Here is a 15,727-nt window from a genome sequence, read left to right as displayed (position 1 = left end):
TATTGTGGCCAGCCTAAGGCACACCTGTGCAATATTCATGCTGTCTAATCAGCATCTTGATATGCCACACCTGTGAGGTGGGATGGATTATCTTGGCAAAGGAGAAGTGCTCACTAACACAGATTTAGACAGATTCGTAAACAATATTTGTGAGAAATGGTCTTTTGTGTATATAGAAAATGTTTTAGATCTTTGAGTTCAGCTCATGAAAAATGGGAGCAAAAACAAAAGTGTTGTGTTTATATTTTTGTTCAGTCTAGTTAAGATTAAGTTAGCTAGCTAGCAACAGTATGCTACACCAGGGTGTCCCCCCCCCCCATCTGGGCGTCACTGTTCTGACATGCCCACTTTTCAACAATCAAATCCCTCCCAAGTTTAACATCCGTTACAAAATGCTAATTCATCCTAATTTTAGGCACCACCTGTGATCATACAATCTTTTTACAATCCAACCTGAAAGCACGCATTGATCATTGGATGCTCACTGCCAGCACCTGACCGACATCACTTATTCCCTCATATGCCATACCAAGACAGTGGACTCAAGTAAAATTGTTCACTATTTACTATCCATTATTTGTTGTAGTATTGCTGTAACAGGACCGCAGTGAACTCAAGCCAATATTGTAGTTAGTTTACGGGGGGGTNATAGAAAATGTTTTAGATCTTTGAGTTCAGCTCATGAAAAATGGGAGCAAAAACAAAAGTGTTGCGTTTATATTTTTGTTCAGTCTAGTTAAGATTAAGTTAGCTAGCTAGCAACAGTATGCTACACCAGGGTGCTTTATACCTTTAAAAGGCATAAATCAAAATAACCCAGTACTCAGTATTGAAACTTCTTCAGTCAACCAATACTTGCATTTGATCATTTTTTAACCAAGATACAAATTAAAAAAAGACTATTTGTATGTTTTTGTTTGCAGCCAATCACCTCAAGTGTTCTTCATTCTAATGCAACGTGTGATTGGTCCTCTATTACAACAGCTGCAGCCCATATAGTCTGGTGTGGTGAAGCTAAGTAGGGCTGCAACTAACAATTATTTTCATTGTCGACTCATCAGTTGATTATTTCTTCAATTAGTCAACGAATCATTTTATCGAAAAATGTATTAAAATGTTGAAAAATGTTGGTTTGTCTCTCCCAAACCCAGAATTATGTCATCTAATGTCTTATTTCGTACTCACACCAAAGGGTTTTAGTTCACCGTCATGGGGGAGCGTGTAAAGCTGCCAATATCTGAACGTAAGAAGCTGCAATAAGAGTATTTTGGGGTAATTTTATAGTACTTTTCTATTAAAAATGACTCAAACCGATTAGTTGACTACTAAAATAGTCACCGATTATTTTGATAGTGGATTAATCATTGATTAGTCGACTAATCGTTGCAGCCCTAAAGCTAAATGCAATGTATTTACAGAGTTGGCAGTTTAGCGTGCCAACATGCCAACAAAACATTACAAAGTATTGCTATACTACACTTTTGTTGCATCTGTGGTGTTTTACGAAACTGAATGCTTTAAGGGCTCTCATCTCGGTACTGTTACGGGAATTTTTTTAAAACAGCACGCAGCCCGAGTTGTATTAGAGAAGCTGTATTTCGGTGAAGTCTGCAAGAACCTTCATACAACAGTTCATCCTCCTCTAAACACCACAACAGCCTATGTCACAAACGATACGCTCATTCTAGTATTTGCTAATGAGTCGCACATCAGAAGCCATGTGTAAAATATGGAACTATAAAGATTCCTTAGTGTATATATGAAAATACATTATAGCAGCATCACTTGCTGCTTCATAACAGTTTTCTGTCTGACCAGTTCTGTGTTAAGGTGATAAAAATCAATTTGACAATAAGATCTGTTAATAGACTATCTTTGACTTTCTTTTTTTTACTGATGGTCTTACAAAAAAAGCATCTTTAAGACATCAGTTTGAGAACTTGATTCTTGATTTCTAACATTTCAAAACGACAAAAAACGAACATGATAAAAGTGGCATAGTACCATTCTTGAGGAACTGTTTTACCAATAAAATGCAAAGTCTGATTTTGGTTGAGCTGTGAGAATGACTAAAAATGCCCAATTAATAATTTCTACTGTAAAAGCTCAACATTCAGGCCAACATTGCTTGCAGGTTGGGGAGACGTTTATGCGCAATACCTCTGTTTTATGATATACATCCATCCTTACCATCGCTGTTTTCAGCCTTCTAAATGTACTGTAGACAAACTGAATTGCCAATATTGCAGTGCTCAAGTGCAATAGATGACTCATTTGATTCACTGGCATGTCCCTAAACCAAGGTCAGAACCCACTGACTACATAACCCAAGCAAAAAATAGAAACTACAGTGATACAGCAAATAGCTTAAACCCACGTGACCTCTTACCACATACATTTCATTCACTAGAAGAAACAATGAGCCCAGATGAGTAGTTCATCTTCAACAAACATGTGCAGAGACTATAATGGAAACACACAAAGCCTGAACAAGGACAGTTGATTCTTCAAGGCTAGTAAGAGGGTGGTTTAGCAGCCTCCATCTCCCAGAACCCAGAACACAGTAGTGATGTGTAGCTGTTGTGAGCATTTTCAGCATGTTGCAGCAAATGCAAATAGAAGGTAAAAAGAGCTGTAGCAGTAAACTAGTTACATTAGACGGGCAGCTTCAGACTATAAGTGCTAACTGAATCAACACTCAAACCGTCAACACATCAGCAAGGAAAAACACAGACTTCCACTGTGCTGCTTTGCTAGAAAATGTACTGTATCACCATGTTTATCAACACTGTGACAGGAAGTTACATAACATGCTAGAGAATTCTGTAAATACTGCCTCTTCTATTCTCCTGTATGGGAAAACACAACCTTAGAAACTGATGTCCTAGGGTGGTAAATTAATCTTCAATTACGTTTTAATATTCTGTAACTAAGATACTGCAGATGTGTAAAACTAGCTCTGTAGAGATAATAATAGTTGTAGTGTTCTGTAAAGTAGTGTGCAGACTAGAGGTGGGCATTTTAAATCATTTCTATATTCAAGTATTCGCATTAAATTATCATTAAGTACTGACAAAATACTAACTTTAGAATAGAGTATGAAATAAACCCCCAAGTGGAAATGTGGGTAGAGGCTTGGGTTACACCTCTTCCCATCTTACAGTGAGCGACTGAACTTGGATGGAGCATATAAAGTGTCCAGACATACAAGTGACAAAAACATTCAGGTTGCCTATGAGGCCCTGAGAGAGCCTAAGCTACAGCTCTCCGAAAATAGACTGGAGGTGTGTGAAGCTTTAACAAAATACAGCCAGGACGAACGGCTTTCAAACAAGTGAGATGTCACTTAGCTAGCCTGTTAGGATATCTGTATTGGGAAATACTACAACAATCTGATATCTGCTTGTTTGCATTGCGTCCAGTTAAAAGAAGTACTAGCCTATCGTCCTGCGCGACACAGGCTGTAGAGATTAGCTATGATACATGTTTGACGTTAGATTGCTTGCACTGTACATTCTTTCTGTTTGTGTCAAAATACTTCCAAACATCACTCTTATGCCTGCGTTAGATTGAGTGATGTCTGACTGATAACACTGAAATGTTATCTGTGGATGCACAGACCTACAATTTTTGCTGTATAGATCAGTGCAGATATTCATAGATGAAAGTTACATCAATATGTTCTATATGAAAAGTTTACCTTTTTTGCAAAGAACAGTGTCAATTTACATCTTATGTTTATTATATACATTTAATTTTCTTTAATAAAAGTGAAAAAAGAAAATGAGATTACTGTGTATGTTGAGCGAATACTGATTATCATCCAAACTGAGGCCCATCCCTGGTACAGAGTTACATGCTGTGCTGTTCACTGCTGCACAGACTACTCTCATTGCAAGTAATGTCTAGTAAGCTGCAGGGCATGACATACTACAATGAAGTCAACACTTTTGTACTACTCTGTGGCTTCTGGAGACATCATAAACAGCATACTTCTGAATTTGCCAATCTGACAAATGTGAACAACTTAATATGGTTTCAAAGTTCAAGGGGTAATTCAACGTTTTTTTCTAAATCAGTCTGTGTCCCCTCTCTAAATCCGGAGCTTTTTGTGGGTCTGTGAACGCAGCACAGGCAGCAGTTTGTGGAGTTTTGAGTCGTGGGGTGGATAATTTATCAGTCGATCTGATCAGAGGTGACCAGATCGATGGATGAGAGGAGCTGCTATTTGTGAGTGAAAGCATATGTTTAGTACCAGGGTGGTGAAAGATTAAATTTCACTTCTACTGCACCTGATGTTCTACTGCTCAGTCTGTGCCCAGAGTACACTCTGCACTACAGAGATGTGGTGCAATTAATAACTGAACGGTTTATATATTCCAGCAACACCACTAATGAACGGTCCAGCTTAAAAAGTAGAAAATCAAATCATGGCAGCAGATGTTTTAATCGTGGTGGGCCGCCTTAAATACATGAGTGTGGGAAACCCTGTCACATCAGAGTATAACAGATATGAAATGCTCCAAACAATCATGATAAAACTGTGTTATTGCCATACCCAAACACAGAATAAAAGGTTTCTGTTAATACACAAGAGTTTTACCTGAATGCATTGGTCCCAATATTATTTGATTTAGTCAAGTAAAACATTGACAATATCAATCATCCTCTACATCAAATCAGCCCCAATTTTCAGCTTCAACTGATTAAAGCATTACTAACTGAGCCAAGAACAGTCAACACTGACACCAAATACACTGCAAGCATCCCAGTAGCGCAGGGATGGGGGCTTGAACTTTGCAGGTCAACTGAGCCCCTCCTGCTGCTCTTTCCATCTGTTATTTGTCTCAAAATATAAAACCAGTTGGTGACTGCAAAATATCAGTACTGCTTTCACATGTCAACTTTTTTTGCAGTTTTGTTAACATGACATAAAGGCCACAAAGACAGACATTTCAAAAACCTGAGAGATACTCAGCCAAAGTTATTTTATATGCCAAAAAAAATATATATATATCGCAATTGTTAGCCACAATCAGCCCCCCCACATGCATAGTAACAAGAGAGAGACGCAGGCCACAAGAGAACATATTGTGTTGAGGAAAATGACTTACTTCAATCTCCATTTCATATGTTTCACCTTTTATTCTAAGTACAAAGCACAAACATTGGCTATTGTCCCGCTTGAGATAGTGCCACAAGGCAGAAATATTTCATTAGATAAACACTTGGAAGAGAAAGCTTGGCAGCATGCCTCTCCCCAAAAAATTCAGTCAAGGCTTTCACTGTGTGCAGCCAGCCAGCAGCCTCCTCTTAGTGCAGGCATTTGAGTGCAGAGCATCTTGTTTCCCTAGAGGCCTTGCCTCACAGCTTTCGTCAGAAACCAGCCCCAGATAAAGACCACAAGGTTCTTTTTTTGTTTTCCCATCATTGCTAAGATAAACCCATCCACCTCCACAATTTTACCCCACTGAGCAGGCTGCCTTTTAGGACTCATTAAAGTGTAGCGTGTTTAGTTATTGGTACTCTCAGATCCCACAGCCTTCTCACAAGGGGGAGAAGAGCCTCTGCACGCAGCATTACTATGAAGAGAATACAGAGATTCACAATTCAAATACAGTGAATGATACTGACTTCACACACACACGCTAAAGTTATCTACAGTGTCACTATGACAATATGCAAGAGCCATTAGGGACACTCCAAACTAACGACGAAGCTTTGTTATGACTTTACATACAAGCGGCTCACTCAGACACTGTGACAGTTACTGTACTTCTGTTTTGTGCCTCAGCCCTGTGTCATGCCTCAACCTCTGAAGCTGGTGGCGCTGGCTCTGTTTTAGCAGCTCACTGATTGTGCTAATTAATTACATGGACAAGTGACTCCGAGTGGGTGTTTGGAAGAAAGATTTCACAGCTGATCAAACTTTCCACTGAAGTGCAGCTGGAAATCAACTGGTACAGACTCAGTGACAACCCTGGTAACATTTCGTACCTGTATCCTGTCAACGCCAAGAGCTATAATGATGTGAGCATTTACACTGATGGATGAGAACGTTCTTTAAAAAGTTGCCGAGCACTTCAAATGTGCTGGCAGCTTAGGAAAATGGTCTCTATTATTCATCAAATTGCTGTGAGAGCGATCCCAATGATACTGTTGGACACTGACGGACTCTGCTATCCACTTGAGTTAGGCTATCTTTTTGTCATTGTTATAGTTCTTGGTATGGATTAAGCAATATGTATGACTAAAAATGATTGTGAGAAGCGTTTTTGCTCTTGTCTGATGTTAGAAAGACTAAACAATTAATTGTTTTGTAATCAAAGAGTTATTCAAGGAAAAAAATTGTTCGTTATAACCTTAAATGTGGTCAGTTGTAAACCTCCTGACGCACTACTACCTGAGGATAGACGTCTACAACCATGGGTACCAAAGCTCCTGTAGCTCTGAATTAAATAAATCCAAATGATGTATTTAAGTCCCAACTGCCACTTGAGGATACTTAGCCATTTTCGTTTCAATTAACTGCAGCTTCAGTAAAGGCCATCAAGCAATCTAGTTTGATTCAGAAACATCATACGACTGTCATACTTGCAAGCATTGATTTTTAAAAATACGTTTAATTTCCTTTGATAGATTTGAGGGATGAGAGGAGGCAGCAACAGAGTTAAATGCACTAAACTCTGTAGGCACTTATGCACAATAGGAATCTGTCAGCCTGCACATTGCTAGTGCTTTTCATTTTTCTCTAGTACGAGCACAGAGATTCATACTTTTAAGGCATTACAGTATTGTACAGTAATATTGCACAAAATGGTTGTATTTGATTTGATTACGCATTGGTTGAAAAAGCCTTTGGCATCTGTTCTCTTCAGCCAGTCTGGCAATTTCAGGTATAATATCAGACGATATACTGTATAGGCCATTTCTTTAAAAGACCTTTGAAGTGATCAAAACACAAGATAAAAACACTATCTGTGTCAAACACTAGAGTGATGAGGGGAAATACAGTAAGACAAAGCTTTAAGGTTTTGTCCTACGTAAACAAGAGGGCAATTTGGCCCGTTTACAAATCTGCCTAACTGTAGAACTTCTTGAACTTGAACCTGATGCCAACAGTGAGATCAGCATGTACTGATGTGACACTGAGCACTTAAAGTGAGGAGGCACGAATCTCTGCTACTAGCTCCTCAGAGGATTAAATTGGCCAAGTATGCGTGACAAGCTGCAGAGTGAAGAACTCCAGAGTGCACACACTGACATGCACGGCCTGTCCTTGAAAACTAAAAGCCCACAAGTAACAGTTCAAAATATCCCGTCTGAAAACACAGATGTGACAAGTCTATCCACATACTGAGGTGTGCGAAGGCAAATGCAACGATATACAAAGCTGTAAAATGATCTGGATGACCTTTACCTTAATAGGAAAAATAAGGTGTAATGTGATGGCAGTACTGGTGAAGTTATGTGTTTGGGTGTTAAGCATCGCCCATGTACATCTGAACAGATTTCTCCTTTAGTAAAAAATGGGGTGCCTTAAATATGCACTTTTTAAGTTGAAAGATTTACAACTTTGACATTAAAAAGGAGTTGAAGGCCATATTCAGAGCATATCTACGATTCAGTCTGAGCCGAAATTTCCTGCACACAGCTCTCAACATGGAAGTGGCTGAGCCGGCAGGTAGCAGCTAACTGTGGTAACAGTGCAAACAGCGTTAACAATGGCAACAGCGTTGAGAGAGCTGATGGTGCTAACATGAGGGGGAATCAGAGGGTGCACGATACGTTCCCATGACAACACCGTTTCACCACCACGGGTTGGGATGCGGCTATCAGCATCAGGGCTGAGTGTCACCACTGATTTCCTGAATTGATTCACAAGGTCCCAATTCGATACGATAGGGGATATTTCAGTTACAATACCGATATACTAGAATGTGAACGAGATCCTCAAAGAACTGATACTGTAAATTTTACATGGAATTATTTTACAAAAGGAATGAATTCAGAACAGGATTAAAGGTGAATGTTTAATAACTAAATGTTTCTAAAGCAGCAATATTAAAACAGCAAAGTCACTATATAAACTCTCACTGGAAACAAATTTAAAATGTCAATAAAATAAATCATAATCCTGACATCACAATACTGAGTGAAGTTTGGAAAGAATAAAGAACACAGACATCAGTCAGTCTCAGTCCTGCTGTCCTCTCTGCTCCTCCCTCTGCTGCTGAGAGTCACTGCCTGCAGGTCACACGACCATCGGTAAGTTTTAAGATACGAGACAAACAGAGCTAAATTGTGTAACAAAAACAGGTGTTGTTGTTTTAGCTTGTTAGTAACAATTTGCCTTGAGCTGGAAAGCAATCCGTGCTTGTTTAAAACATATTAGTGGCAGTGGATGAGAGACTGCGGACAGAGCAGATTGAAATATCGCTTTTCTACATGCTGATCAGGTGTACTGATAAAGTATTGACTTTTTCCTCCTGGAGGTTTTATCGGACTAACAGTATCAAGCGTAGCGGTCGTCAGCTCAGGTTATCTTCACTTGTGTCTCCACCGTTGCATCTCTACTCCATGTTTGTGCGTAAAAGCAGCGCAGCAGCCCTGACGCACAGAAAGCAGGAGGAGATGCTGCTGCAGCATGATAATAAATTACACCAAAACATAGAAACAGTGAGCTAACAGTGACAGATAAATACCGTTGTGCCGTGACGTTAGAGCTTCTCAATTCTGCTGTCGTTAATAATATAGCGCCGTGGCCCTTTAACATCCCCGAGCTTAATGGGGTTAAAGCTTCACACATCCGTGGGAAAAAGCATATATTAAAAGAGCGATCTCGGATTTTATGAATCAACATTGGGTCATTCACGAGAAGATCGATTTGAATTGGATGAACCGATTATTTTAACCCAGCCTCTGAGCAAGCCAGTTGGATACACACTCAGATCGGCTAGCACAACAAAGAAAAGAGAAGCTCAGGTTAAAACACACACACACACACACACACACACACACACACACACACACACAGAGGGAGTGCGACTTCAGTTTCTGCTCTGGATGTTGTTGGATAGTTGTTTGCTGCTATAATATTGCTCTGAATGTTGCATACAGCTCCTTTAATTGCACCAAGTCTGTTGAATTCTGTATCAAACTAATCATCGTAATTTTGCTGACAAGGGTAAAATATCGAACATGTAATTTACATCACATGCTGGCAGGACAACTGCTGCTCAAAACTCTGCTCAGTGATACAATGTACCTTTGCTCTTCCATTCCTACAATCAAATCAGCTTTGTTTGCAGATTAACATTTAAAGATAAGCAAAAACATATCAACAGAGACACATGCTTTATACTTTGATAGAGTTTGTCCTGAAGGTGCAGTGCTCCAGTGGGTAGGGTTGAGAGCGGGGTAGTTATGCAGCAGCTCCCTCATACCAGAGCCGCTCAGAATAATACTTAAAAGTGATGCAATACTGACTTATAATTGGCAGTCTGCCTCCAAAGTAGAAGGGCACGATTTCTCACCAACACTTGTGGAGAAAGGAATAATCCAGCAAAGTCAGTTGGAGAGCGAGAGGGGAAAAAAAAAAAAAAAAACATTTACCAGAGAGTCCGCCTGAAATAAAATTCAGTTTGGTAGTTTGTGTTGCTCGAGAGAGCCTGCAACACATGTTCATCAATATTGACTTATTCTAAAATTTGGACCAGAGGCATTTTTTATTCTTTCTGGTTTGATGCTGTTAGAGAGCCGATGTAAAAATATCAACTGGTCACTGCTTGTGAAAAAGAAAATTCTCCATATCTTCCTGCTCTGCTATAACAATTTTCTTCTATGTTGTCAAAAAATAAATTGAAAAAAATCAGAGTGTTATTATCAAATGAATTGCCTGTTCCTGCAACTGTTAAATAATCCAACACTATTAGTTATGAATTGCCTTAGTGTCACCCCAGAGGTGCTTCGGTTGGTACTTATTACCAAATATATTGATTCTTACAGTTCACAATTTTTGTACTAACAGTAAAACTCTAAACGTAACACAACCAGGATGGATTAAGAGTCAAACCTGCTGTAACACAGCCGAAGATAATTTTCAGATACAAGTCCGTCTACTATAAAACACAAAAGTGTGCGGGTCGTATATCATCAAAAGGCAGACAGTGTGATGCTAAAGCTGGGCTTAATATTAGATGCTGATGCTAGCGCTCCAGAATTACCCAACATCATAGCTGGCAATGCAACCACAAATCATACATATACAAATGATCATTTTTAACACTAAGAGTGGTTAAAATAAAAAAAAAGAGAGTGACAGAGATTGCTCATCAAGCTCTGGGTTCACTGCTGAAGATGTGACGTTTCAGTCTCTAAAGCCCCCCAGCTATTTTAACTGTTTTTGACTGGAGGTCTCAGATTATTATCCTTGCTCTGATTTTGTCATTTTAGCAGTCAAGCCCCAAACACTGAATCAGGGTTTAGACATTACACTTGTTATGAGATCCAATCTGATAATTTAAAATTAAAAAAGAACTGTGTGTTTAGACACTGCTAGGTTTATTTATACTACCTCTGCTTCTCACCATCACAGGCCTACACACTAATACAGCCAAACATTAAACATCACAAATCAACACTCGCCACATAACACCTATACAGAGCATGAGATGTGGCCATCTATAAAAGCTGCTGTGATGCAGTGACAGGGTCAAAAACACTGCATTGCTGGCCTCCAGTAATGACCCACACACATGCAGAGGTAGGGCCACCCTGTGGCCAACACACAATGAAACGAAAACAGTCCTGTGCAGCATCCACAGAGCAGGGGGGAGGCCATGAGGGGAAGAAAGGGGGATGGGATGGACATTTAAGAAGGACAAAAGGGGCAAAATTGCTTTCTCTTCCTGCTAAAGCCACCCACTGTATACTAACCCAGTTCTGACAGCAGCACACATTGCTGTACAGAGCACAGTGATGTGGCCTTTGGAAGTTCACTCACTGTCCTGCATTTTAGTCACTCTGTCAGCAGCCTTTATTTAGAAAGGCAAACGTGGGGGCTCCATAATACATAAAGACAACCGCTCTTATCTCTTGTCGCTCTCAGGAGCACAGAGGCTGTTGAAACTGTAGAAGCTGCATGGACACTGAGGAGGAAAAATGCCTAAAAGCAGCATATATATATATATATATATATATGCATACAGAGGAACATGTGGGCATCTCCTATTTATATTAAAGCTGAGCTTTTGATGAGATCTGCAGTGATACTTAATTTGATTTAAGATGTTTTCTTGTGCTCTTGACATCACTGATATTAATAGCAAATTACACAATCTCACTACTTAAACACAGTAAAATTGCTCTTGAACCCACTAACACAAAACCTACGTACAATGGCACCTGATTCAGGCATTGTTTTTAATTAAAATGCTCATATAAATCATTTTTGCAGTATTTTAATACTATACATATTATATTTAACCAGCTGGCTGGACAAAAGGCAGCACTTTAATCAGCAACAAATATTGCTTAAGTCTGTTTATCATTTTCTATTTCATCCGTCTTAAAATGTCTCACTTTTCACAGTGTCAAATGTATACATGAAAAAGGTTCACTGAGAAACCACGTATAATAACCGCACCTCTTAAATCTAATCTTATAAATTATGTTCAAACTAACAAATACCAGGGCTCTGAATTCACACTACAAGCATGCGTCACACCTTTAAACCCTCAGTAAGCACCCCCATTTCCTTTTCGCTGGGCCGTCCCCCTATGCCCACAGGACCACAGATGTCCTGTGTGTTGGCAACCTCCTGGTAAATTAACTGGTCAGGCTCTCAGCTGCTGGCTCGACGATATGTAATCTTTTTATGACCTACCAACTGAAGATTACTCACCGCAGACTGCCAACTATAACTCAGATGCCTGTGGCTTCAGCACATTCACCTGCTCAATATTCAAGGCCAGATACCACAATCACAAGCACGAAAACAGCAAAACAGAGAGAATATGTCTGCGTTTGTAACACAGATTGCTGTCTGACAATTGTCCGCAGAGCCCTTGAACACTGGACGACCCAATGTTTCTTTACTTGGAGTCACATTAACCTAAAATATCCTTTTTGACCATTTACAGTGGACAGAAAAACGGCATCACTCGCCATGTTGTCAGGTAGTAAATTATGAATGCTGTTATTAATGTTAAACATCACAGAGCAAAATATAGTTTCATGTATTGAATGAAAACCCATCAGATACACTGTGTACACATAAATCCACAGCTACATAAATGTTGGATTTTGAAGATTTCTGCAACATACTGAAATTGATTTCCAACATCAATAGTATGGTACTACAAAAAGTACACCTGCTGCATTGCTCCATACACATGCATGCATCTAGAAATGTAAACATGGTCTGAATTAAATTGCTGTGTTAAAATTTTGAAAAGTAACTAAGGAAACCAAGTGTGTCTCAAGTCAAGGCGTTTCTAATTAGCTGAGCTACAACGTGGAGTAAATAAAGGGGGAGAGCTAAGAGCTGCCTCGCTTAATTGATTAATCTGTGACACCTGTGCTACTGCGGGCAACCTGCGCAACGACAGCGACCCAAATTAACCGACAAAATCCTCCCAAACCACGCTTGCTTGTAGCTAAAATGGCCAAAATGAGTTGTGTGTTTCGCATTTAATTTGAGTACTTTGAGAAAGTGCACTGCAATGCTAGCGGTAATTTAGGTGACGCCAGCAAGCGGCGTGGTTGGACGAACGCCATTAGCGAGCTATCTACCACAGCTGTGGACACTCAAGACAGTTTTGTGTGGACTGCGGCGTGGATGAAACTCGGTTTGTGGGGCTCGGGTTTCAATACATGTGTGTAGTCATGCGTGTTAGGTATCGCCGAATTTTGGCTTTGCGCTTCCTGCGACTGTAGCTATAAATTTGGCTAGCAACGTTAAACTATAGTGGCTGAAATTTGTGTCACGTTAAAACACCGATATTTCCAATGAAGTCCCGCAAGCAACATGTCCGCTGCGATAGCTTGCTTCGGCGGTTTGACCTTGCTAGCTACCGTAATTCGTTAAATAGCGCCTTGTTTCTGGGTGTTTCTTCGTCGCAGTTTAATTTTGGCAGTTAATATTTTTGTACACTACTTTTGTGGTGTCTTACCTTGACGTGTTCAGTCGGCGTCACGGGTTTTTATTGATGTTAAGTCTGCAGACATCAAACTTTGGGTCTCGGTCTTTGCGCAGTAGAAAAGGGGGCGGTGGCGGGAACGCGGCCACCCTAAGTAAACTAATCAGACCATTAGCCAATCAACGAAGACCCCGTCTCTAACCCGGAAATAGGTAATTGATTTGCTGCAGGTGTACTTTTGTTTCATGCCACCTAGCCTGACTTTGATGTCGAGCTAAATTAAAAACACACAACAAAGAAAACTGCTGGAGGTAGTCGCCTTAAAGCTGCGTCAGGGTGCCAACAGGGTCCCCGGGCTACTCAGGGGAAACAGCAATTTAAGATAGTTAAATCTGATCCACTACAAGTAATCTATAAGCATCTCTCTTTGTATTTTACATTTAATTGGCTCCATTGTGGCTCCTGCGCCTACAGGACAGGCATTTGGCATTACAATAGGTATTAAAAGCAAAACCCTGTTAAATAGAAATGCTGGTGAGTGGCCTTAGGTAGGGAAAAGGTGAGGATCCAAATCCAGTCTTTTTAGTTTGAGTAGGCACACTTGTCACTTTGCAATTAACACCTGCGTGGAAATCAGTAATCCTATACAAATATGCATATGATAGCAGAACTTATACCATCCAGCAACTCCAACACAGGCTGCACTTAACCTATATAGCATCAGAGTTACACTGAAACATCAGCCTTGTGTGGTATTTTACATTTAAATCAAATTAAAGACATCTCACACTAGCCTGCCACTTTGTTTAAATTACATGTGTATTTGTTTTAATTTATACCCTCACTAGCCTATACTGCAAGTTTTGATATTTATGAAACAGCATGATAAAAATCAAGCAGCCTACATCTGGTTACTGCAGCCATTATTTAAACACCAGGTGTGAAATGCTGCACAAAAACAATGTTAGTGTATTATTCCCAACATGCCAGGCTATTTACTTTAGATGCGGTCACATCACCGAGTACTATGCGGATCCCACGTTTCAGCACTCTACCAAGGCCTATATTTCTACACACGAGAGCAATAAACGCGTCCATGTCTGAAAGCTTGGAAGATTTTTTTTTTTTTTTTTTTTTTTTTTGGGAGACGAGCACATGTGCAGAGATAGCCCGCTCATCCCATCGTGTAAGTCTATGATATGCCAAAGATGCAAGGCACCCGCAATTCAGAGTTGGAAAATCAGCCGTCAATGGAAACATGAATGCATCACGGTCACTTTTTCCCCCTATCGCGTTTGCATGCAATACGACAGCCTGAGACTACAGTGGATGCATGATCTGACACAGGATTAGGAAAAATCTTCGGTGTAAAGAAAATGTCTCTTGCAGGTTGAATGAGCAAATGTGGAAAAAATATCTTACCGTTTCTATAAATGAAAGTTATGGACGTCCTTAGGGCAAACAATCTCTGAATGAAAACACCTGGCCAATAGCTCGTGAAATGATGAATTCCGCTCTCTCTTAGTTCAAACTTGGAAACATAAAAAGCCAACACAAACAAGATAAAATGAGGGAAATGAAATATTTATTAAATCAAAACACAGAAATGATTTCCTTTCAGCAAATGCATGGAACAAAAAAAGGGAAAAAAAGGAACAGAAGAAAGAAAAGGAATCAAATAATTAAAAAAGCCGGCTTCTGCCTGTCTCGCTCTTTACAGGTGCGCCACACAAATACGCGACATCACTGAGTGGAAACCAATGCAAGGAGGAGGTTGTCTTTAAAAGGAAGATAGTCCTGCCGGCAAATATATAGGGCCGTATCACAGCATGCCTATACCTCTCCGCTCTCTCCGTTTCATCCATTCAACCTACACATGAACACGCATTGGACGCGGAAGTATACCCAGAGTAGCTCCATCCACCGCTTATGCACACGCAGGCTCTCCAATACTATTGGCTCTTACGCGGCGCTCGCCGGGCGCAGCCGTCTCTCCAAATCACAAGATGCCATTCGTCCGCGCCCCAGTCACTCAAAGCGATCAAGCATTTTTCCTAAATATGGCATTTGAAGTCAAACATCGCCTTTGCCGAGACACGCACAGTGCAGCAGGCGGGAATAACACCGTGGCTTGAGAGTAGTCCGCTTCTTCTTCCTCCTTACAAATGTATTTCACACCACATCACCACACTGTCACCATCAGCCACGGATATAAAAAGCGGACCCGTTTATTCATGTGTGCCACGTGTTTTTAACTGGGTGTTTTATTCCACTTCGCCCTTGATATGAGACAATAAAACAACTCTGAGACAGTCTCCTATCAGGCCAAGCGCACTCGTCATCACCCGGGTGTTTTCTGCTTCATCATGCCCCCTCACTGTCTGCGCCATTTCAGCACTCTCACATCATCACTTGTAAGGACAAGACATCTATGCATGTGTGCACAGAAAGCACGGAGCAGCGTTCAGCACCACGGACAGCGCACATCTCCAGTACAGTAAGCAGCCCACACGCTTCCCACTGTCTGCCTCAGACACTTACAGTCAATGGTCAGCCCTCGATCCTCGACCTATAGGCGAGAAACA

General features: G+C 40.4%; 1 protein-coding gene across 3 annotated transcripts in view; it reads right to left on the bottom strand.

Moving 5' to 3' along the window:
- The window catches only part of elavl2 (ELAV like neuron-specific RNA binding protein 2), a 41,957-nt gene extending 26,921 nt beyond the window's left edge, over positions 1-15,036 (bottom strand). The window contains exon 1 of one of the 3 annotated variants that reach the window (XM_050067326.1): positions 14,565-15,036. The gene's annotated coding sequence lies outside the window, so the exon portion shown is untranslated. The remainder of the gene's footprint in view (positions 1-14,564) is intronic. The other 2 variants (XM_050067328.1, XM_050067325.1) reach the window with 2 other exon arrangements.
- Between the last annotated feature and the right edge of the window lie 691 nt (positions 15,037-15,727).

Source organism: Epinephelus moara, chromosome 17, assembly GCF_006386435.1.
Source record: "Epinephelus moara isolate mb chromosome 17, YSFRI_EMoa_1.0, whole genome shotgun sequence".
Lineage (NCBI taxonomy): Eukaryota > Metazoa > Chordata > Actinopteri > Perciformes > Serranidae > Epinephelus > Epinephelus moara.
The sequence above is the reverse complement of the archived record's forward strand: the minus strand, read 5'-3'. Positions and strand labels throughout refer to the sequence as shown.